Raw genomic sequence first — 24,268 nt, 5'->3', positions numbered from 1 at the left:
AAGATCTTGAGCAAAATGTAATCTTTACAATGGGTTGTTAAAAGAATATCATGAAGAGTAATTTCAGAGAAAAGCAGTAAAAAAGGCAAAGGACCTATGTAGATAAACTTCTATGTTAAGAAAGTTTGAAAAAACAAGGAAGAAATGAGAGAGTAAAAGTATAGAGGATAATGAATGGTGTAGAGAAAGGAATCAGAACTCATGGTAGAGGTGATATCTTTTGCTAGATCAACTAGACTTTTGCAAAAAAAACCCATTCTTTAATTGCAAGCTTTCAGACACAAGCACCCTTATTCAGACATCGGAGAAAAGATTGTAAAAGTTCTCCCAGGTAGAAATGAAAGTTCATATTTCATAGGAGAGTTAAAGGTGTGGTAAAATCTCTTGTGTCAAACAGTTCATTTTATGCAGGTTAGGCTCAGAGAAAAGTTGGAATAGTCTGTTTACCTCAAAGTTGTTTGGTGGCAAGCAGGATGTAGCCATATTTCCTTCTGATTATGATGTTTCATATGTCACAGAAGAGGAAAAGGATGGAATGCTCTTCTGGGCAGGAATTTCTTATGTGGTGAGGTGTCTTTGGGCTCTGTTATGATGCAAATTACCTCAAACAAAAGAAGGAGCAGGGTCTCAGATTTCAGATGGTATAATTTGCTTCCTCCTAGTAAAATTGTGAAGATTTCATTTTAAAAATCGGCTAAAATTCAATATCTTCCATGTGTCAGGTCCATAAGTGGTCCCTCAAAATCAAGGATGAGGTCCATTGGGCTTGATGTGTCCTCAGGTGACTGAGGAGCCTGGTTCTGGATGCAAATGTTCTTTGGCAATGTGGGGGCATGTTGTTGCATGGGGGAGTGGGATTTGCAACCCCAGGCTGGTCTCCTTCTCCTTCCTCCACCACCTCCATTCCACCTTGGGCCTTGAAGTGGCACATGCCTTGGTAAACTAGGTAGTGCCATGCTGAATGGTCAGCAGCTTGCTTCTCCAAGCCATTGGTGTTGATGCCTCCATGCTTGAGGGTGACCTTGGGTGTGTCTTTGTATTGTTTCCTTTGACCGCCTTTGAGTGTTGGCCAGTGAAGAGCTAGGAGAAAAGAATCTGGCAAGGGAGGCGGTTTTCGGACATCCGGATGCAGTGGCCCATCCATCAGAACTGATTTCTCAAGAGAAAGGCTTGGATGCTGGTGGATGGAGCTTCATGGAGGACACTCACACTGATTCGGTTGTGTCAGGTATCCAGGTTGTAGTTGTATTGGTCTAGAGGCAAAAGGAATCAGAACTCATAGAACAGGTGATATCTTTTATTAGACCAACTAGATTTTTCCCCCCAAAAATCTTTAATTGCAAGCTTTTGGGCACAAACACCCTTCGTTAGGCACAGGAGAAAAGATTGTAAAAGTTCTCCCACGTAGAAATGAAAGTTCAAATTTCATAGGAGAGTTCAAGGTATGGTAAAATGGTATAGAGAAAGAAGTTTGGGAGTTTCCGATCTCACTATCCCAAAACACAAGAGACGTTTGTTCAATTAAATTAAAGGCTGCAAACTAAAATTGGAAAAAAAAATAATTTTTTTTCAGAAGTATATAAATAGATGATGACACATTACCACAGGAAGTCACTGAGGTCAAAATTTAGCAAGATTAAAAAAGGGATTGGCTGGCTATATGGACAATGCAAATACCCTGAGTTATTGAAAATAACGATAAACATTTTGGAAAGCATATACTTGTGTGTTTGAAGCCAATCTCTAATTGATACAGATGACGGTGGAAACTAATTATGTCATTTTATCCTACATCTGCACCTGGTGTTCCTACCATTTCCTCTAGAGTAACTGCTACTGGACATGGAAGAAGACTGGACTAGATGATCGTCGGGTCTCACCCAGCATAGCAATTCCTTTGCTATAACTGTTAATAACAGGTGGAAGGCATTGTGGCAATGAAAACATAATTTGAAAAGGATAATGTTTCAGTGGTGTAAATGGGGGCCAAAAATACAGCCTGCCCCAGTGCCTTCCAATATTGATATACAACCAAAATAAAGTTTTCAGAGTGAGGACCTAAGGGAGGAGAAAAAATAATTATTTGTAACCTGAGCATATTTCATTGGCAAATTACTGAGGCATGAAGATATATTTTTCAGGTGCTCTTTATTAGAATTAATATTTAGAGAAGAACTGCATTTGAAATATTTAAGAAATTTGCTCTTGCAGAACGGAAACATTTTTATAGGACAAAAGATAAAGCATGACTTCAGCACATTAATGCATATGTGCATTGCAGTAGTGTCAGGAAAAGTCATGTTATGGAAGGAGATAGAATCTCAAAAAACAGGCAACATAGCCACTCAAATGCATTTCTGCAGGGCATTAGTGTAACTAGGAATTCAAGAAAAGATTTTTCCCTTCTGTTCTCAAGCAAGTTTTCAACATTTGACACTGCCAGTCTGCTCCTTTTGACTTCATTTAAGCTTTTAGAGTTGAAAGCTGTCCCCACTTCCCTCACCTCCTAGAATGCACATCAGCTATATCAGAGTGGAGAGCTTGCTTTCAATCTATGGAATTGCACTGATAAACTTAAATGAATATCTCTCCTCTCAGAATGGGAGAGAAGGACATTTATTAGGTCTTATTTCAATAAATAAAGGTGCCTTATTGGAAAAACTAGAAAAGAGTGTTCCCAGTTCATTTAGAATACAGATTTGTCTTTGAGAAATCATGGAGAGCAGGTGAAGTCCGAATTGATTGGAAAAGGACAAATATACACCCAACTTTAAGAAAGTGAAAAAGGAGAATCCAAGGAATTATATATCCAGCAGTATGACCTTAATGTCTGGAAAGATCTTTGGAGCAGGTCCTCAAGGAACCTATTGTGAACCACCTAAAGGAGGACAAGGTGATCATGGGCAGTCAGCATGGATGCACATAAAGCAAGTTATGCTTGACCAATTTGTTTTCCTTCTATGATAAGGTGACAGACTCTGTAAATGGGAGGAGATGAGTGGATGTGACATACCTTGACTTTGGCAAAAGTTTTGACAGTGTCTCCCATGGCATTCTCATTAACAAGCTAAAGAAATATAGACTAGATGAAAAATATGGTAAGGTGGACACATAATGGGTTGGATCATCGTACTAAATGAGCAGTTATCAATGGCTCAATTTCTAGTTGGAAGGAGGTATCAAGTGAGGTTCCCACGGGGTCTGTTCTGGATCTGATATGGTTAACAATATCCAATAATGATTTGGATGATGGGATTGAGAGCATGCTTAGCAAATTTGTGGATGATAAATTGGATTGAGTTGCAGATACTCGGGAGAGTAGGGTTAGGATCCAGAATGACCTGGATAAACTGGAGAAAGTATCCAAAATCAATCAGATAGAATTCATGAGAACAAGTGCAAAATTCTGAATTTGGAATGGAATAATTACATGCACAGATATGGACTGGAGAATGATTGGCTGGGCTGCAGTACTGCAGAGAATATTTTGGGGGTTCTGGTTGACCATAAATTGAAAATGAGCCAACAGTATGCTCTTGTTAGAAAGAAAGCAAAAAGCATATTGGGTTGTATTAACAGGAAGCTCACTTGCAAATCAGGTCCTTCCACTCTATTCAGCACTGGTGAGACCTCACTTGGAGAACTGTGTTCAATTTAGGCCCCACACCTCAAGAAAGATGTGAACAGATTAGGAAGAGTCCAGTGGAGAGCAACAAAAACAATTAGGGGCCTTGGAAGCAAGATTTATGAGGGAATGCTGAAAGAGCTAAGGTTATTTAGTTTGGAGAAGAGAAAACTGCAGGGGATTTGATAACAGTTTTCAAATACCTGAAGGACAATTACAGAGAGAATGGATATCATGGTTATTTTAGGCCACTACGTCGACATAGCAACATGCTATAAAGAGGGAATGCATTGCTATGGCAACATAGTGGTGGTGTCATGGTTTTTGCCAGCGGACGCTACAGCGCTGTAGTGTCTTGTGTAGACACACCCTAATAGATTTAACTGATTTCCATGCATTGTTACTGAATGTTGCATTTTAAAATTTGTAATTTTGTAACATTTTATTATTGTGGCTAATTATCATTTAAACTGTAGTAGCATCTATATTTTTCTTCCAGGATGGGCTCCAGGTTGTTAAATATGAATCATAATGGAAGGATAGTGAATCAAAACCTAGAGGAACAGTCTGGTCTAAGCTCTTTGCTTTATCTGGCGATTAATATGTGCTAGGCCTCTTCCTGAAGCAGCATACTGACCTCGTTGCATTAGTTCAGCTGTGCTGGCTAAAATATTGGAGTAGTTGAGAGTCAAGGTTCTAGCTGTTTGCTGTTTGCATGGAATAGGAAATGATATCTTGGTGCCCACTGTACATTGTTATGGATGGTTTACCTAAGAAGTAAGCTATATCAGGAAAAAATGGCAAACCTTATTTCATTTCCATAGCAACAGGGAAAGTAGGGTTCCAGTTGTAACTGAGCATATCTACACCTACCCCTGCCCGTACATTTGGCACTGCACAGTCATTTAGTACTTGCTTTAGCATATAGATGTACCAACTAAATCACAAATCAATCCCAGCTATGTCCTCATGTCCAGGGAAGCTTTATATATCCTACTTCCCTTGGGAAGTAAAATATTAGATGTAAACAAGAAGAGGACACAAATAATCAGGGAAAAATTGGTGATTCATGTTCAATAGCTTGAAGTTCTTGCATGCACTATTATATATCTTACATTAATTTTCAATCTGGAATATGCCACTAAATTTGAAAACATTTTATTTTTTTAAATATGCGTATTTTAAATATCTTGGTAAATGCTCCTATAAGGTGTTTTTACTCACCTGTTTATAAACTTTTAAAAAATAGATATAACTAGCAGGGCTGTGCGAAACAGCACCGTTTTGTTTCAACTTCTCTTTTGCCCATTTGCCAGGACAGTGTTTCATTTCAGGCTTCGTTTTGTTTTGTTTTGAAGCACGGTTCTGTTTTGTTTCGTCAAAACTGTTTCAACGCTGTTTCGACATTTTGCCCATAGGCTATCATGGGGAAGTACAAAACTCCCTTTAACCTTATCATTTTTTGGCAGATTTGGATGAAAACAGCAAAGATGGTAGCCCCTTCTGAGGGCATGAAGCCTGCCAACTTTCAAGGAGATAGGTGCAGGGGTTTCTGGGAAACTGCACCTCAAATTTTTTAAAGCAAAACTCATGTGACGTGTATGTTAAGTCACAGCAGGGTAAAAACTGCAGGCATGCTAGCCCCTGCTGAGTCCATGAAGCCATCAGGTTTCAAGGAAATAGACACAGAGGTTTCTGGGAAACCACACCTCAACCTCCCTACAAGCAACACTCGTAACATGTGTGATTTTGTGTGTGTGTTAAGGCGTGCCCTCACTGGCACTGGGGTCTCTACACGACACAGTAGAGTGCCCCAATGAAGCCTCCTCCTCCCCTATAGTCTTAGTCTGGTCCACCACTTTAAATGACAACAGGTATAACTTAATAAGTAGCACAATAGCACTAGAAGCATCTTAGGCAGCCAAACTGTCACAGAGCCTTTCTTTCCTCTCCTGCAGGAGCTTCTTCTCCAGCAGCTGCCAGAGAACTCTCCGTGCCAGCCCCAGCCCTGGGGCTTAGATGTGCCCAGGGCTTCACGTCCTTCTGGTCAGCTGACCGGGGACACGTTCTAGGGGTGTTGGTCTAAGGACATGGCACTAGCAGACAAGGTTCTTTGGGTCAATTTGATCTGGTATCTTTTAGCAGACCAACTGAATAGTTACAGAAATATATCTTAGAAAGTTTTCGATTGAAAAACTCTTTGTCAGGCTGAGGAAGCACCTGCAGTTGGTATGCGTGTGTGCTGTTCCTGGATGGAAGGAATAGTAAAGAAGCCAGAGGCTGCCATGCAGTGCAGGCAAGAATGCCAGTCAGTGAAAATGGAAATGGAGGTGTCAGGGGGTGAGGGGCAGGCTGGGGTAGGGGGAAGGAGGATGTAGCAGGTAAAAGTGGAGAGGTACCTGGGGTGTCAGATGTCTGGCAGGTTGTAGTGTGTCAGAATTCCAATATCTATATTGATTCCATGAGTTTCTGTACCTAGGAAGTTGATGAAGTGCAGTTCATAGGCTTGTCTGTGAAAAATGGTTTGTAAATTCAAACAAACACTGAATCTTCTAACCTCATCACCAGAAGTCAACTTCCTACAGCCCAAAACATACCAAATGGATCCAGGCCATGCCATGACAAGACATGCAAAACCTGACAACAGTATCTCCAGTATGGAGATATCTTCACAATACAATACATATCTCCATCAGGACACCAAGTGCCTTGATGGAACTTACGTGGAGACACCAAGGAACAACGGTGCACCAGAATGAGCTCACACCAAAAATCTATCAAAGACAAGAACAGAACACCACCTGTCTCTGGTCTCTCAGGCCTGATCCTCAAATGGAATTTACAAACCACTTTTCACAGATGACCCTATGAACTGCACTTCATGAACCAAGTTTTAAATATGAAATCAAATAAACACGGAATTAATTTAAAAGGAAGTTCACTGAACCATATTGAATTGTCAGTAAAGTTTGGGGGTTTGGACCCTTTTGCTCTTTGTTAGCATCTAGTAATTCTAGTTTGCTGTATTTCCATTAATACAAAATGGAATTATAGTACTTGGGTGCATCTCCATGTGTTATTGGCACCGACCAATAAACTCTAGCACAAATGACACTAGAATTTATTGCTTCCAGGTGCCAGGTTTATATGTGCATGCAGAACTGCAGCATGTTGAGCTGGGTTGGAGCAGTCCTAGCTGGCAGGGAACCTGTGGGGTCTCCTGCACTGAAGCACCCTCATGCCCTAGCCAGCCCTATCAACATCTACATGTGCATTGCTGCACACTAAAGAATGCCACTGCAAAATAGTACTTGTATTTACAAGTGCTAACCTACAGTGGTGTATATTAGTTTACTGTGACCTTATAGGGCCACATAGAGAGGGCCACACATGCAGACACAGAGACTTTACTGTGGAGCCAGTTAGGTAGCTCTGTAGTAAACACCTCGTGTAGACACGCCCCTTATGTACTGTCAATTCAGTGAACATGAAAAAAATCAATAATAATTAACTCATGCATTACAAAGTATTTCTCTGTCTAAAATTAATGTAAGATTATTAAATCATTGTAGCAAAAAATAAAATTACAATTCCCGAAGTAGTCTTTCTATATCCATTTCTATCCACACTAAAAACAAACAAATAAAAAATCTTTTGGCTCCAGACAAAGATTAGGTTATTTAATTCACATTAGACAAATGTGTGTTATCTCCTGGTAGGAAGGTTTATTTCAGATTACTGCACCTAGCTCAATAAATGTTTATAATGATGACATTGCCGTATGAAGCATTTTTAATTCCAATACAGTTCCATTCATGCAAACATTCAGCAGCCAAACAACTGTATTTTCATGGAGGAACTGGCAGATCTTGAAGGCTATTTAAAATTAGCAAATAAACAAGAGCTAAGAAATGAAGTGGGAAGTTACTATACAAAGCCAAAAGATTCCAGACAAAGGTAGGTTTTCGGCAGTCCCCTAGTCTCACTTACAGTTTCACCTGCAGTTTAATGAAATGATTTTTGTAACAGGATTTTCTTATTTCCATATTGAAGTAGAGCAAGTATAAATGGACAGTCATTTTCTGATTTTTTTTAAATGGTCTCTCCTGAGTATCAGGCTGAACAGATGCTTGGAGCTGCGTTTCCTACATGAATGGCAAAACATCAGCTTATTGATGTTTTAGGGTGATTGTTTTTCCATGAAAAAGCACAAAATATCTTGTCTACCTCCTCATTCAGACTAGGAAAAATATTTTAATGCTTGAACATTTTTGTGGGAAAGGAACATTTTCTACCCATCTCTAGTGGTAAGATAGAAAATGTTGAGATAGACACAAATTTGAAATAGAGTACAAAAACCCTATCTGAATGGGATGCTACATATGCCTTCAGGGTATTTTGGAGAATCACATATTCAGTCTCTTATTAAAATTATCTCCTATAATGTTGGCTGACAGGGTAATAATTATTGTTCCTCATTCTAAAGGAATCATCATTTGAATCCCAAAGTAGTGGGCTGTAGTCCAATCCTATGTAATTTAAGGTAGGCTGGAAATTTCAAAAATACCTGAGGGAACTGTGTACCCAAATCCAGCCTGAAAAAAACTCCAAACATTTTAAGCCAGACCAGCTTAGGTTTTGTTCAGTACAATCTTAGTTCTTCAGTTCACTGAAATTTTGATGTGATAAAAATAGATTGTAAAAGAGAACGTATTATCATTTTAGATTTTCAGAAATCTTTTGATAAAGTCCTAGGCCCTTAATAAAACTAAGGAATCATAATGTGAGAAGTATGAAGTTTAGTCATAGATGAGAAAATGGCTGACAGCCAGAAAACAAATACCAATCAAGGGGAACTTTAGCCATCAGATTCGTTGTCCAAATCACTCTTCCTCCACATCTGATGTTTAAGCTCAAACATTTTCCCTACCTCAGTAGCTACCTCTCTCAGAGAGTGAACGTTGATGTGGAGAACCAACACAGGATCAGGCACACATGTGCCTCCTTTGGAAAATTGTTTTAGTATGTCTTTATTCATTATGATCTCCAGAAAGACATAATCCATGTTTACAATGCAGTCATCATCCCAACTCTCTTCTATGGATGTAAAACATGAGTGAGCTACTGTTGTCATAGAGAATCATAGAGAACTAGTCTTAGAAGGACACCTCGTCCAACCCCTTGCTTGAGGCAGGGTCATTCCTATCTAAACTCTACATAATCAAAACTCTACATAAGACTACCATCAAGCCTAACACAAGAAGGACCTAGCATCCGAACCTGCCACAGATAAAGAAGGGGACCCACAGGCGCCAGAGTCCTGCTTCTTTGAAATGTTGTCAGTATATACTCAGGAGATTCTAGGTAGAGGATCCCTGCTACAGAGGAAGGCAAACCCCCCCGCTGTCCATACTAATCTGACCATGGAGTAAAATTTCTTCCTGACCTCAAAGGCTAGGGACAGACATTACCCATAAAGTGGTTTAAGTGATCAGAAACTGATTTAAGCCTGTAACAGAACAGATGTTCAGTGCACATAAACCAGTTTGAAAACGGCTGAAACTGGTTTGAGATAAACCTGGTTGAATGTAGTATCAAACTTAATTGATTTGGGGTCAAAACAGTTTATGCAATGTCTGTCCCAGACCCCTTGCTGGTTTAAGATAAACCAGACACCCCCAGCATCCCAGCATGCTCTCTGGGCTGGGTGGGGCTCTCGGCTCCATAGCAGGGCTGACGTCTCCCCTCTGCTCCTTGGCTGCAGGTCCAGAGACTGCAGGCTGTCCCCCCCTGCTAAACAGGAATCACCCCCTCCCCTCTGCCTTGCTGAGGAAGTGTGTGTGTATTAGCTAACAAACCACATGCTGGCTTAGGTCCCTGCTGAATCAACAGGTAATATTCCTCTGTTGTTTTCTTAATGAGGTGATAAACACTGTTATCAATTCTCTGCTGGGCTAATCAGAGCATCCTGCTGGGGTCTGGCCATGGCCCGCCTCAGCTCAGTGCTGTGAAAGGGATAGGAGGGTTGCTCTAGCATCCCCACAGCTTCTAGCCTGAGCCACTGCAGGCCTGTGCCTGCATGTCTGGGATGTCTGTGAACTTACAAACCGGTTCACCCTCACCAGGTTAGACTAATCTATCAAGATTGAATCAATTCAGGCTCAGGCTTTTTGAATATCTGTCCCTAGCCAAATATGGCAATCAGCCTTACCCCTAGTGGAAGGGCAAGATGCTTTAGCTAGAAACTTCTGGTTTTGGTCCTAGCAGGAGCATTGGCACACCGCAGTCAGTCCCTAGCCTTGGCTATAGCTAACACCCAGTGCCTTTGAGGAAAGCTTAAAAGCATCCTGACAGAAAGGTGGGAAATCCAAAACACATTAAACTTTGGGAGTTTGGGTTGATTTTTTTTTTTTTTTGTATAATTAGAATGTGGAAATAAGTGGTATAGGATATGACAGAAATATAAAACATGACATATAATTCAATTGGTAAAGTATTGGTATAGGTACAAAATACCCAGGATTCATCAGCTTTTTGTAAATGTAGAGAAAAGATTTCAAGCTTTGTCCTTCAAGGTTAAGCCAGTCTCATTAAAAAGCAATAGGAAACCTTTTGCAAGAGTTAGACTATCACAGGTCTGTTTGCTTCTTGTTCTGAGCATCTTTTTTCTAGCCACTGCCTAAAGATAAGTTACTGGTCTCAGAAGCCTAGTCTGGAATTCTGACATTCCAACTCTGCAATTCTGACAAACAGAGAGAGAGAGAGAGAGAGAGAGAGAGGAATAATAATGCCTACTGCCTACATTTTGGTCCTATAGTTGAACTGGGATGCTTCAGTAATCTTTAACTTTTCTTCTGTATCATTTACCAAAATAAGTATAACCTAAAGAGGAAAAATCTAACACCTTTCCACCCTTTTTCCTGTTACCCATTACCCCCAAAATTAGTTCTTTGTCTGACAAGAACACTGTCAGGACTTGCATCAGTACTTGTTGCAGGAGCAATTTGTAAGTAGAAGAAGAGAAAATTAAAAAGTGAGCAGGGAGTGGGAAGAAGAAAAAAATTCTGAACTGCAAAAATGAACACACTTGGTTTCTGGTTTGTAGACCTCTCCCCAATACCCTTAAGTAAAGGAAATGACCTGTGCTGTGTTCTGCAGACAGCTCAGCAGCCGCATGCATACAGTTTGTGCATCTGGCACATGAGTATTTGACTGTGGAGTTGTTTTGCTTCAGAACATGAAAACTGCTGCAATGTGTGATGTGTCGTATCTGTACACTGGGAGACTTTCTACCTTGTTTTGTCAAAAGAATTGTATTTACTTATTTTATGACTGACAGTTTGGAAAATATTGATCCAACAGTTCATTGAATTTCCAACAAGGTAGATGACTGACATACAGTATAGTATTTAACCGTATACTGATGGCTATTCTTGTGTAACATAATCACACACTTTTTAAATTTTATTTTGTTGATAAATCATGCCTCACATTTAATTTAGAATGCACCCTGCCCTAAACATTATAAATTGTCCAGTCATAGCTTGGAGGCATTGAGGGTATTTTTTTCCAGAACACTTCAAGGGCAAATGCACCAAAGCAATATCATTCAGGCATGAAAATGTTTTTCTGATTACTAAATCTCCACCTCAGAAATCCTGCAAGAGAGATGGCTGGCCTGGCAGCAGTGCGCTGCTCTGTCATGCAAGAGATCAGAACTTGGGTTCAGGCAATATCTTTTGCTCCACAGACCAGCAGATGCTAAAAGGGAATTCCTTCAGTTCCTGGTGGCCTGTGTTACTCTCTAGCTGCTTCTCAAGCCAGTATTTGAAAAATGCTAGTATAGAATTCAGGAAGCAACAACTAGACTTTTGAATATAGAGAGGTTCCATGTCTCTTGGAAAATATTATTGAGGTACTAAAATAAGAAGCAATTAACAAGAGTGTGGAAGGCTTTTTTTAACCATAAAACAGATGAAGCAAAGCATAGGCTGACATTAGGAAGCAATGGATCATGAAACCACCATGTAATTCAACTGGTACACTCAGAAAGTCCTAAAAAAACCCTAAAGTCAATCAATATTACACCACAATTAACTGGAAGATACAACTGCAAATTTTAGATTGAGAACAGGAGAAGTTCAGTTTTTGGAGCATACAAATGACATCACTGATTCACTTATTAATTTGATACTACGGGGTGTTTCACTAGGCAGAATTTTATGTGATGCTACTGTGCAGTAGTGTCTGTAAAAAAATGTGCAGGGAAAGTACTGTGCAGTAATGCTGATTACCATGCAGTGATTTTGTACTTGGTTATGCAAATACTGAATGACTGCTCAGTAACAAATGTGCAGTCCACTGCTCACATAGATGTGGCCACTGACTACTTCATGTCCCAAGATCAAAAGATGCTGTCTGTATCCACTAGCTCAGCAGCCTCATTCTGGCTTGGATAAAGAGACACATGCACTGTTCATTCAGACTGAATAGGTAAAATATTGAATCTCATCTTCCGTGACCTAATTTGGAGGTGTTATTTTTCAGCCTGCAAGACTGCAGCAAGGGTCATCTGACATAGGAATTTAACATCTGTGTTGCAGAACTCTAGCAGGGATTGTAAGTTAATGGTCATGTAACCTTTGAAAAGATCCATTTAGGATAGTGTGAATAGAAAGTACCAATGTTTAAATTAGCAAATGCAAGCAGAAGAGTAATAATTAACAAAATAATTGCAGTTTCCTTTATTTTCATAGACATTCTATACAGTTCCTGTTTTGCATTTTTTTCTATGAGAGCATTTCCTTGCCCTTGATCTTCCTTATTCTTCCTCTCAGTACCTCCTCTTGTTGTTTAACATCTTTAAGGGGACTGGGTCATGAGAACCGCAGTAATTCTCAACCAGGGTATTGTAGCACCTTATGGGTCCTTGAAGAGATCCTTTTTCTTTGTGAGATAATAAGCAGATAAGCCTAGGTTCAAGTTTGTTCCTTCCTGGCAGATACTCCATACCCACTATCCAGTTCCTCTGCAAGGAGATAAGCACTGTAATATATACATTCATTTTTTAAATTAGGTACCATTCAATTCACAAAAGTTATGTAAAAGTGCCTCAAGTTCAACAAGGGGTGCCTCAAGGCCAAAAAGGTTGAGAACCACTGGCATATATTATAAGCAGATGGAACTGTATCTGTGATTTAAATAATGGCATGTTGATGTTCTTTGTATTCTTGATAATGAATAAGAATATTGGATAGTCTTTTATTTTTGTTATCCTGTTTCTTATGCTTCCTAATATCATGCATTTTTTTTTTTTTTTTTGCTCTAAGTTGCACATTTAGAAGAGGTCTGCTCTAAGCTCTGTAAAATAATTCCCTTGTCAAAATCCTGTAAGTTGTACTAGTAGTTCATTTCCCCCTCCAACGTGCATTTACAAACCTTATTCCTTTGTTCATTTGATTTCATTTGTTTTCACATTGCCTTTTCACCTAATCTGTGCATCTTTTTCTGGAGTTTCTTCTAGTCCTGTGCAAAGTGGCTAGCATTGGCTTCAGATCTGGATTCGGCCGATTCCGGGGACAGTGATTCAATTCGGTGACTGTCCCAAATCAGTTCAGCTGAATCTGATTCAGAGATTTGGCTACTGCCAAATAGGTTGAATCTCTGACTCAAACAGGCCCCATCCCCCGTCCACTCTCCCAGCCCCGTCAATGGCTGCCTCTCCTAGCCCCAGCATCTCAGCTCTTAAAAAGAGGGCTGGGACACTAGGGCTGGGCAGGTCAGCCATTGACAGGGCTGGGAGAGCGGGCAGGGGATGGGAGCTCATGACAGATCCCCCCGACACAGCGCAGGGCAGTGGGGGGCAGCAGGGATCACCCCCCACCCTGGCCTGGCAGGAGCCAGTGAGTGCGGGGCTTTTTTTTTTTTTTTTTTAAGAGCCAGGATGCTGGGGCCAGGCAGGGCAGCCGTTGACAGGGCTGGGAGAGCAGGTGGGTTTTGGGGGGTGCTAATGGGGGCTGGGGGAGTAGGCAAGGGATGGGGCCTAGTGGGCGTTCCCCCACCCCCACCCCCTACTTACTGGCATGGAGCCCAGGTCCAGCTCCCTCTGGCAACAAGCAGGGACTGCCCAAATCTCTGAATCTTCCTCTGAATCTTTTCCGAATCTATTTGGATGCTCTGAATTGATTCAGACCTTTTTATTGGTCTCTCGATTTGATTTGGATTCAGAAATTTGGCCACCAAATCAGGCCTAACCTCTTCCAAATTGAATCAGCACCCAAAGCTTTGCACAGCCCTGGTTCCTCTCTTTCTTCTCTTCTCCTGACTAGCTTGTGTTAAAATTGTAAATTTTGCTACATTGCTGCTGTTCCCTTTACACAGCACAGTATCTTAAGGTACCAACTGTTAACCTTTAAACTATTGTTGATCTCTCATTCATTATTTTCTCCTTCCTAGCCAGTTTTGATCCATGCAAACTAACTTTCATCTAGCAGAGGGCAAGAGAATGTATAGTTACTGTGGCGTATCTAACATGTGGTAAATCTCTACCCATTTAACTAGCTCATATTCCTGTGCCCCCAAGGGAATAAATAGTAAGACAGTATTTTAGAAGAGTTGAACCCAGATATTTTAAGTTACAGGCTGGAGTCTAGCACTGAGCCATCCTTACTGAGGACTTTCCAATTTAGGAGACTAAATTCTTCGTTTTCATTATATTGATTAGTCACTGGGTCATTTCATTTTATAATTAGACAGAAATCTGTAAAAGAAGAACTGGCTTAGGAAACTTTAACAGAATCATATTCCATAGCAACATACATGAATTTGGGTTGCTTTTATCAGAACTTTATTTTTGACGAAAGCTAGAATGGAAAAAATGTCCAACTAATTCAAAGGAGTCAAAAACAAAATGAAACAGTTTTTCAGTTGATCTGAAAAGGTTACTTAGGAATTTTCCTTCACAAACATTTTTTTCCTCTTTGTTTTTTGTGTTCTGTTCCAATTCAGAACAGGGCCAACTTTTGAAACCTGAAAAAGAATTTCTCTCTTTCATACAGTCTGATAACAAAGAAGAGTCACTTCTTTGTCTAATAATGTTTCATGTGGACTGACTTATTTGGATACATCCAAAATAAAACTGACTGTAAAAAGTATGTGGGAAGAACTTGCTGGTAGCACCATATGGAATAATTACAATGACAGCTCTCGAAGGGGTAAACCACTAAAAACTGTTTTGTATAGTCAGAGCAAGTAAATTAATACCCTAAGGATGAACAAATATGAAGTAATTGCTAGTGTAATAATTGTATCATAGGCACTGAATTCTACCCTACCTATTCAGCTACTGTATCTTCCTAGCATGCTGGATTGCTAACAACCACTGTTTTCTGTTAAGGAGAAGCTGTGAAAGTTTTTGCACTTGATTGTATTCCACACAACCAAAGTAATTCAGGTAACCAATTATATTATAAGGACACTGTCTCTTCTATGGTCTCTGTTTGTGGTTTTATGTTATTGAACATCCTTAATAATATGTGAATGATTGAAAGAAATGTATAGAGTGATTACTTGATTTCAGAAAGAAATTTAAGTTAACCTACGTGGAGGTAATGTTCTATCTAAATGTCAAATCTCTGGGATCTTCTCTCTGTGGCACAGTGATCCAAGCTGTGTTTTCAGACAGTCCAACTCTAATATCATGACCTTGATCACAACACTTATGTTAACACTTTGTAATAACGCAGGATAACATATGGCTATGTAAATCCTTACTTTTGCTGGAAAGATGTGTTTCCACATGTACTGTATTCTGTGTTGCTGGATAAAAATGAGTTTGTTTTGATTTCAGCTAGTGTAGATAGGACTTTATTATTATTAATAATGATCTTTCTAAAGTTGTAGAATGATCTTAATTAAATCTGAGAAACTGCTTATGGTTCATTAAGTACAGTTTTCCCCCTTTTAATTTAACAAGCTTTAGAAGAAGTTGTATATTAAGAGGGTATTTGATTGAAAATTTTTAAGAGTGTATGAGAGACTAATTTGGCACAAAACTGATTTTTCTTGATGCCAAGTGACATATGCAGAATATATGGCCAGTGTTAAATAGGTTTCATAGCTGGAGAACCTTTATGCACGAGATGATTCAAATGATTCACTTTCTTCATTACTTTAGTGATGTGAAGTGAGTCTTGCTGTGTGGCGTGCTGAAGCAGTCTCACTGATGCTGGATTTAGATTGACATACTCTCTGCTGCACTTGTTTGAAATGCATCTATTTTTGATTATGCAGACCCTTAATCTTAAGTAATATATTAAGTGCAGTGAGATGAATACCGACATTATACCTGGTTATGAGAAATCTAAATTAAAGCCCAAAGGATTAACCCTGAGCAGGGAGTGTGTTAATTTATTATTATAGTAATTATCATACAATACGCTTTCACTGTAGCTTTTACAAGCAGGTTATCAGTAGAGCATGAACAAAACATGCTGATTCATACACAGAATTTCTACACCCCCTCCCCCTTCCATGATGTTTCCCCTCCAACCCCGTTTATAGTTTGCTCTTTTTTACCCTTCGGCCAGGTTGTTTTGTTAGTGGGCCAGAAGAGTCTACAACTGTTTATTTTCTCCATCACTATGGCTGAAAAGATGCTGCCTGGTACAGAATTCAAATTGTGACTCCTAGCTACCCCCTGCTCCAAAGCTGTGATTATTCTCAGTGGCTCTGAGGAGAATCTTTTTTTGCTCCACTAGAATAATACAGCTGCAAAATGATCCCCAACTCAGATTAGCCATTTCCTCTTTGCTATCTGCAATAAAAAACACTGAGTTATCTCCAGCTATATGTTCTTCAGAGTTATACCACTTCTTAACTTGGTCTTAACTTCTTATATGGCTGTGTAAAAAAAGTATTTGATTAGATTAGTCTATGCTGTGAGCATGCCTGATGTTACTCAATAATTCAATAATTGCTCAGTAACTATTGAAACCTCACTAGATATGAAAAGAAAAAGTTAATTATACATACCAGTATGTGCATGTGCTGCAGTTAGTCTTAAAGTTTTGAAAAATAGATGCCTACATTATGAATGCAAAATGTACATGCAGGCACAAGCAAATTATTCCATATCCACACTTCACATATATATATATATATATACAATGCAGTCAATTGTACATGCAGAAATTATTTTCATTTAAATACTGCTGGGAGGAAAGACACTTAGAATAGCAGAAAAAGTAAAAACCAACTTAAAATCTGCCTATATTTTTGTACCTGTGTGATAATTTAGACATCTGTCTGAGGACCTTATTGACTTTGATCAAAGTCATTCCACTTCTAGCCAGTCACCAAGCAATCTCACTTCAGAGAGGAAGATGCATGGCAGTGGTCTTAAACTATAGCATAGTAGGTTTCAATTGGATATCAGGAAAAACATTTTCATTGTTAGAATGGTGAGATGGTAGAACAGAATACCTAGGGAATCTCCTTCATTGGAGGTATCCAAGAAGCTTGATAAGCTTTGGTCTGGAACGGTTCAGAAGTAGCAATGCCTGGAGTGGGATGTAAAGAGCAGTAGTTGGTACACCCCTCTCCTCCCCCTCCAGGACACAAGATACTTAAGGGTCATGCAAAATGGAAATTAGAGGGTCCAGGTGGAAATGAGAGAGGATCTTAGTAAGCAACAGGAGAATTAAGAAGATCTCCATGACCAGTTTAGTTATGAAACAAGATTAAAGGAGCTGGGACAAGTTTATGGACAGGATAGAAGGACAGAAAGGGGAGTTGTGGCTCTCCATTTAGGGGGGTGTTGAGGGGTATGATTTTGCCTAACCAAATCGCAGTGATGGGAGAAGGGATTTTCCACGCTGCCAAGCTTTGCTGGTTGCCATATGGGGCTGTTTTCTGCCCTTCTTTTGCTACTGGTGTCAGGGGGTTTTCTTTTGCCTTACTCAGATGCGTTGAGTGCTGATTTCGGACAAGGCTGGCTGGGTCTTTTGTCTAGGTTGTACTGATGTTCTGGCTGGGACTTAGGAAACAGGTGTTCCTGGCTAGAAGGCCTTGCTCCTTTGTTCAGGGTCAGATGGATCACATTTAAGATTTGGAAGGAATTGGTATGGACTGTGAGGGTCAGACTGGTATGGACTGTGAGTGGTTTTGCCTTCTTCTGTCATGGTCCTCTTCTTTTCCTTTCTCAAGTGTATTTAACAAACTACTCCTTGTCTTTTTAGTGGCAGAACATTGTGAGTGCCCTCATTCCCCTGCTTCACCTGTTGCAAGTTAGGATGTTTTGATATTTTCAGGTGCTGTATTGGTAGTTGTGAAAGAGGGCTATTGGTATAGTCCTAAGACTAGTTAGACAAACACTTGTATAGGATGGTTTGAATAAGGATGATTCTTTCCTAAGAAGGAGGTTGGGCTCAATTACCTCTTGAGACCCCTTTCAACCCTACTTTTCTGTGATCCTAAATATTTTCTTGGGTACAGTGCGACTCTGAATATAATATGCACCTTGTTTTTGAAAGGCAGAATAAAGAAGGAAAAACAAAAATTTTCAAAGTTATGGTGCCATAGAGTAGAGACAGAGCCTACTCTTCAACTGACCTACCCTCCTGAGAAGTCAGATAGTTAGTTTCATGGCAGAAACTACTATTAAATATCTTTTTTGGCATCTTATTAAAATATGGAAAAAGAAGGAATGACAACTAAAGCACATGATATCAAGTATGGCATTCCATGTAACTACATACCTTAATACTTTGCTTTCTTCGTAGAAGTCTTCTATAAGAAAAAGCTCCTTTTTGACAAGTTGTTAGATGGTATTAAACATATCGTCTGTCCTTGATGAAAAGGAAAAATGTTAATTGAGATAGCCTTAGACTAATTGTTGTTACTTTAGCTATTGGAGTCTGATCTTGATACCCTGAGAAAACAAATGCAAACAGAAAAAAAATAAACAACACAAAAGATGGAAAAGTGAGTTTCTGTTGCTATCTCTCACTTGCAAGCTTGCAGCTGAGAGACAGACAGGCCCAGTGCATGGTAAAGATAAAATGTGAGTTCCTTGCACTAGTGTTCGACCAAAGAAAAATCAGAAAGAGACAGGAAAGAAAATAAATAGGGCCGCTTGTACATGTGACGGGCTTAGTCCCATAAATTAAAAAGCTGGATTTTTAATTGCAATGATTAAAAACCCACTATTTTAATTTAGGGACTTTTGCCACCCTTATGATGAGGGGCCTGATCCTTTTTTTTTTTTCCCCTGCAGAGCCCGCTCACCTCTCCCGCATCTGGAGGATGAGCTGCTGGCAGGCTGAGTAGCCCCTGAGCTGCACAGGGCCCTGGTCCTTCCCTTCATGGAGGTGGTGCCCCCCAGGGCCACCTGGGTGGGTGGCTAGTGGGTGGGTGCTGCCTCAGCTCAAGCTCAGGGAACAGTTGGATTGGACGGGGTGCTGCCTACAAGCTGGGGCAGCACCTGCCCACTAACTACCCACCCAGGTAGCCCTGGGGGTGGTGCCACCACCATGTAGGGAAGGTATGGGGCCCACCGCAGCTCACAGCCCAGCCACAGGAGAGGCAGGCCGGCTCCACAGGGAAAAGAAAAAGAATCAGGCTGCTCGATGCTTCCCCCACACCCCAGTGGAGCCTGGCTATGCGAGCTGCCACCAGGCCATGCAGACCCTGAGCTGCAGGGAGGCCTGGTCCTTCCCTCTACAGTGGCAGCACCCCCTGGGGCCACCCAGGCAGGGTGCTAGCTGCACGGGTGCTGCCCCAGCTTGCAGGCAGCACCCAACACATCCAACAGTTCTCCAAGTCTGCATGGGGAGCAGCGCTGGGTGGGCTTCCAGCATGTGGGATCAGGGAAGAGTTGGATCCGGCAGGGGCTGCCTGCAAACTGGGCAGTACCCTACCCAGGTGGCCCCAGCGCTGCCACGGAGGAAAGGACAGGGGCCCTTTGCAGCTTACGAAACACTCAGCCCACTGGCAACTCACACCCAGCTGCTGGAGATGCAGGCAGGCAAAACAAACAAGCAAACAAAAAAAAGAATTGTCCTCTCACTGCTTCTGTCTTCAGCATACCTCTCTTGCAGTGGAGGGGCGAGCTGTCAAAGGCTGCAATGTTACAAATAGCTACATTGCAAACTAAGCTACATGGGGATGTGGTTTAGTTTGCAATGTAGCAAACTCATTTAAATCATAATCCAACCCCCCCCCCCCCGCACATTTACAATGTGCCGCAATTAAACCACAAAAATGGCCAATTTTCATCACATGTACAAGCACCCTAGGTGTAGGGAAGGATGAAAGAGAGATAAGAAGGAGGGTTTAAAGGAAATCTACATTTTGCATTTCACTTGGCTTTTCAGATGTAGGCAGTGGACAGGAAATGTTTCCACCAGTAGGAATCTTTCCAGGAGAAGGAGCAGCACAGACATTCAGCCCACTGCTACCCCTCTCTCCTGTTCTCTGTACCTTCACCAAACTGTGATGGCAGGCTGGGGAGCAGGCTGGGAGAAAGGAGCAGCTGCTCCTCTGCCCTGCTCTTATTGCTGGGAGCAGAGTGAGGGAGCAACACACTCTACTCACTCCTTGGACTGGGGACCCTGCATGCATGATGCCCAGGAGCCAAGCAGCATAACAAATCCCACTGCTCCTGAGACTGGGGATCCCAGTCAGAGAAATAAGTAGGGGACTTTACCTCACTGCTCTGTAAGGGACTGGAGCAGCACGGCAATTTCCCAGACCTTTCCTTCTGACCAGGCAGTCCCCAGTCTGGGGCAGCACAGGGAGCATTGTCTTGTTTCTTTATTCCCTTCTAGACCACACTGGGAGGGGAGTGTGCAAGCATTCATTCATGTGGAAGTTTCTCTTACAAGGGAAATCTTCTTGGGTTGACATGTGAAAGACAGAAGGGGCACATTTCCACCAGCAGAAATTGAGCGAACACTTTCATGCTTGTTATTTCTATGGCCCTTCTTCTAGGACAAATGTAATTGCTGCATGTAGCCCAAGCCAAACCCAGTGACAGCAGCAATGTCAGTTGGATATTTCTTTTGGGGTTAATCTTATCAGGTCCTCTCTCAGGTATAAGGTGATGAAGGTACAAGGGTGCCATGGTGGATTCTGGGGTCCCAGAAGATGGTTAGGTTAGGAGCCATAATAGTAAAGCTCATTTTTCCCCATCCCTTTTTTTGAGCACCAGTGTCAAATTATAGATCTTAAAAACCGTGATGGGAGAGTAGCCCCTCCTCTCATTATTTTGATCAAGAGCTTCTGAAGCACCAGGTTTTGTCCATTGTTCTGTAACCCCACAGTCTTCTTGTTCATCAGCCATGATTTTAATGTAGCCCAGAGTAGGATTTGCTTGGACTAACTTGTAGCTTTACCTTTTCTGTCTTTATAAACAATTTTATGAAACAAGCTGAGTTAGACTTTGGTGACTTTTGGCAATCTAGGTAGCTGTTCATTACACAATGTGTTTATGAGCTCTTACGCGGAAGCATATGGACATGCAGGATAACGGTTTCAGAAAAAGTATGCCAAAATATGTGTTTGTCTGCATATTCCAAGTAATTGTGCATGTTATGACAAAAATAGCTTTGGGTGGCATTAATTAAAATTGAAAACATGTATATGTGCTTTCTTAAATCAGGGACAGAGTATCCATTAACATTTTAAAAGCAAAGAAAAGTGCATAATTGTGTTCTGTACTTTACTCATCATCACTTTCTTCTTGGAGAACAATGAAAAAGCAAATAAATCCACATGCTGCACTGGTACATATTTAGAATTATATTTTGTATCCCAGGAGTAGGATAAATACCACATAATGGTATCTAAACATTTGTGAAAGACCTTTCATTATTTTTATTATGCAGTAAATATTCTATACAGCACATGTAAATTGCTAGCAGGCATTAACACTGTGCCTTGGGGTGAATGAATTTATTTAATATACACCTTCCCTTTTTAACATACATTTTTCATAGCATTGTTAGGCATTTACATAGTATTAGTATATGCATGCAGTAATTCTACAGAAAGTATTTTCAGGGTCATTACCCTGTATGTACCAGTATGGTGCATAAATGAAAATTGTGCACTTCAAACCAGAGAAAAATTCTTTAATGGTAAACAGGAATAAAAAATAAGAACAAACACACTTCTCCCTTACTGAATAGGTAAATAGGTTTGGTTAAGAAAAACCTCATCTGGAGGTCAATATATTCTGTGCCATTTAGAAAGATATTCCATAACATGCCTTGTTTCCTTTGGGGTTTTTATACACAGACTGTATGAATTATGCTACTTTAATTTAGTTACTGCAGATGAAAAAGGCCCTGTTTTTTTTTAGATTAAACAAGGGAGTCTTGCTTGCACCCCTGGGCTAGGTCTGGATTGAGGGGTCCTTCTAGGATGGACCTGGACTGAGAGGAGCCCCTTGCTGGATCCAAACCTGGAGGCAGTGGCAGGATTAATGGAGGGAAAAGTCACAGCATGGGAGTTAACCATCACTTGCCCCCCACACTGCCAACACATGTGCTCATTGGGGCTGATGTGAAGTCAGGCCCCACCTCCATTTGCCTTGCCCTCAAATTCCTGCCTTCTCTGGAAGCCATTTAGGCCTGTTGAAATAGCTCCTTAGGCTGGATCCAGTCTGCAGGCTTTATATTCATATGACCATAGTAAAGAAGGGCTGTAAAGGACCTCATTGAAGTCATTTAGTCCAGCCCCCTGTTGAAGGCAAGATTCTCCCTAACAAAATCATCTCAGCTAAGTGTCTGTCTAACCAGGTCTTGAATGTTTCCAGAGATGGAGATTCCAAAACTTCTCTAGGTAGCCCATTCCCGTGCTTGGCCACTCTCATAATCAGAGGGTTCCTAATCTCCAATCTATTTCCTCTGGTACAGTTTGAGGGTATTGTTCCTAGTCTTGTCCCCTATGACCACAGAGAAAAGTCTATCTCCATCCTCCCTATAATTGTCCTTCAGGTATTTAAAGACTGTTATCAAATCCCCCCTCAGTCTTCTGTTCTCCAGACTAAATATCCCTTGTTCTTTTAGACTTTCCTCATAAATCATTCTTCTCAAGCCTTTGGAAAGCCTTCCAGTTTGACCTCCCTGGATAAAATCTTTTCCTATTTCACCTAATTAAAATAGTGAGTCCTAATTTTAAAATCTAAAGCAAAAACTAACATACAACTGTCCATCAAAAACTTTGAAATAATTGACTTGAATAAATTAACATCTTTGCTGAAAGCAGTAGTTTTTTCCCCCATGTACATAGATAGGGTCCTAGAATGACAGAGACACACACATGAAAATGGATAGAGGAGACGACTAGAGAGAAAAATGAGATGTGGGGGGACCTGAGACAGAAGTGAAAAGGAAGAGAACCAAAGATAGGAAGAGGAAAAGCATTATGTGGGAGAGAAAGATGTGAAAAGAGTGTTCTCCAGCTGTAAGTGGAGAAAGAAATAATGGAGAGGTGAGCTTCAGACAAGGCTGAAACCGTATTATACAGAAAGGACAGAGAGAAACTGGGTGGAAATAAATAGAAACATGCACAGAAGAAGGAAACATGCGCAGAAAAAGAAAAAAAAAAGTGGGTTGCAAAAAGATGGGGAGGGAATTGAAGGAAACCTGGTAAGACAGGGCAGTTACTCTTGTGGATGTCAGGAAAGGATATAGGTCTGCCAGGGCTCTGTCCCAAGGGGCCTGTTTACTTAAGAAACTTTGAACATCTTTAAGCATGATGGACAGTTATATTTCTGAGTAAAGCATTTTAATCATTTGAGCATTCATGCTTCAGTAAATGTTGTGTGTCCTTTATTTAGCACTTTTTTCCTGTAGATAAGGAGAATGGACAAACTAGTGTTTGTATAGTTGTTGCCCGAAGCAGATTTCAGTGCCGTTTAAGTTTTACGATAGCTCTCTGAGTACATGCCCTAGGAACTGATGGATTTTAAAACTCTTCTGAATTTCCCACAACAGAGAGCTTCTGAAGTATTTATGAAGTGTTAATACAGATACATGTCTTAGTTGTTCCAGATCCATTGGAAAATACTGTCACAACACTCCAGTAAAATACACAGGTTTGCTCTACATTTAAATCCAGAAGTCTGATTGGAAGTTGTATAGATCTATCCAAACTAATATTCAACTATGTCAAGTACCAACAGTGGTCTAGCTGCATCAGCATAGAGTACAGCTGTCAGATGCTTGTCCACAGTACCATGGAAGGCCTATGCAGCTTGCACTGAGACCTATACAGCATAAAAAAGATTGCTGCCAGAACCAAAACGCACTAGTTTAAAGTTAGTTCCCGAATGTCTTACCTAAGCTGCAGTCACAGCTGTGGATTGCAGCGTAGACATATTCAGTGTGATAAACCTACCATAAAATAGATTTATATTATACTACATTGTTTCAGGTGATTGCTTTTATCACCAGTGAAAGCTTCGGCTAATTTACACTGTTCTATATTTCTTCCTCTTAGAGATTTAATAGATATTTCTTTTAAAAATATTAACAAGTCCAAAATATTGTATTAGTGATGATGGGAGCATGTTTGACCCTAGAGGAGTGCAGCTTTTGACCCTAGACAATCCCTATGAGGTACTACAAAGAAAGAGAC

At 40.6% G+C, this 24,268-nt stretch overlaps 1 protein-coding gene across 4 annotated transcripts in view; it reads left to right on the top strand.

Annotated features, from left to right (window-relative positions):
- Nucleotides 1-24,268, top strand: part of CNTN5 (contactin 5) — a 1,172,720-nt gene that overhangs the window by 190,634 nt on the left and 957,818 nt on the right. The window contains exon 1 of one of the 4 annotated variants that reach the window (XM_059721131.1): nucleotides 14,814-15,077. The exons of the other annotated variants lie outside the window; for them this stretch is intronic. The gene's annotated coding sequence lies outside the window, so the exon portion shown is untranslated. Of the gene's footprint in view, nucleotides 1-14,813; nucleotides 15,078-24,268 lie in introns of those variants that run through there. 4 annotated transcript variants of the gene reach the window in all.

The sequence above is a fragment of the Alligator mississippiensis genome, chromosome 1 (assembly GCF_030867095.1).
Source record: "Alligator mississippiensis isolate rAllMis1 chromosome 1, rAllMis1, whole genome shotgun sequence".
NCBI classification, from domain to species: domain Eukaryota; kingdom Metazoa; phylum Chordata; order Crocodylia; family Alligatoridae; genus Alligator; species Alligator mississippiensis.
This window is presented reverse-complemented; position numbering and strand designations above follow the sequence as displayed.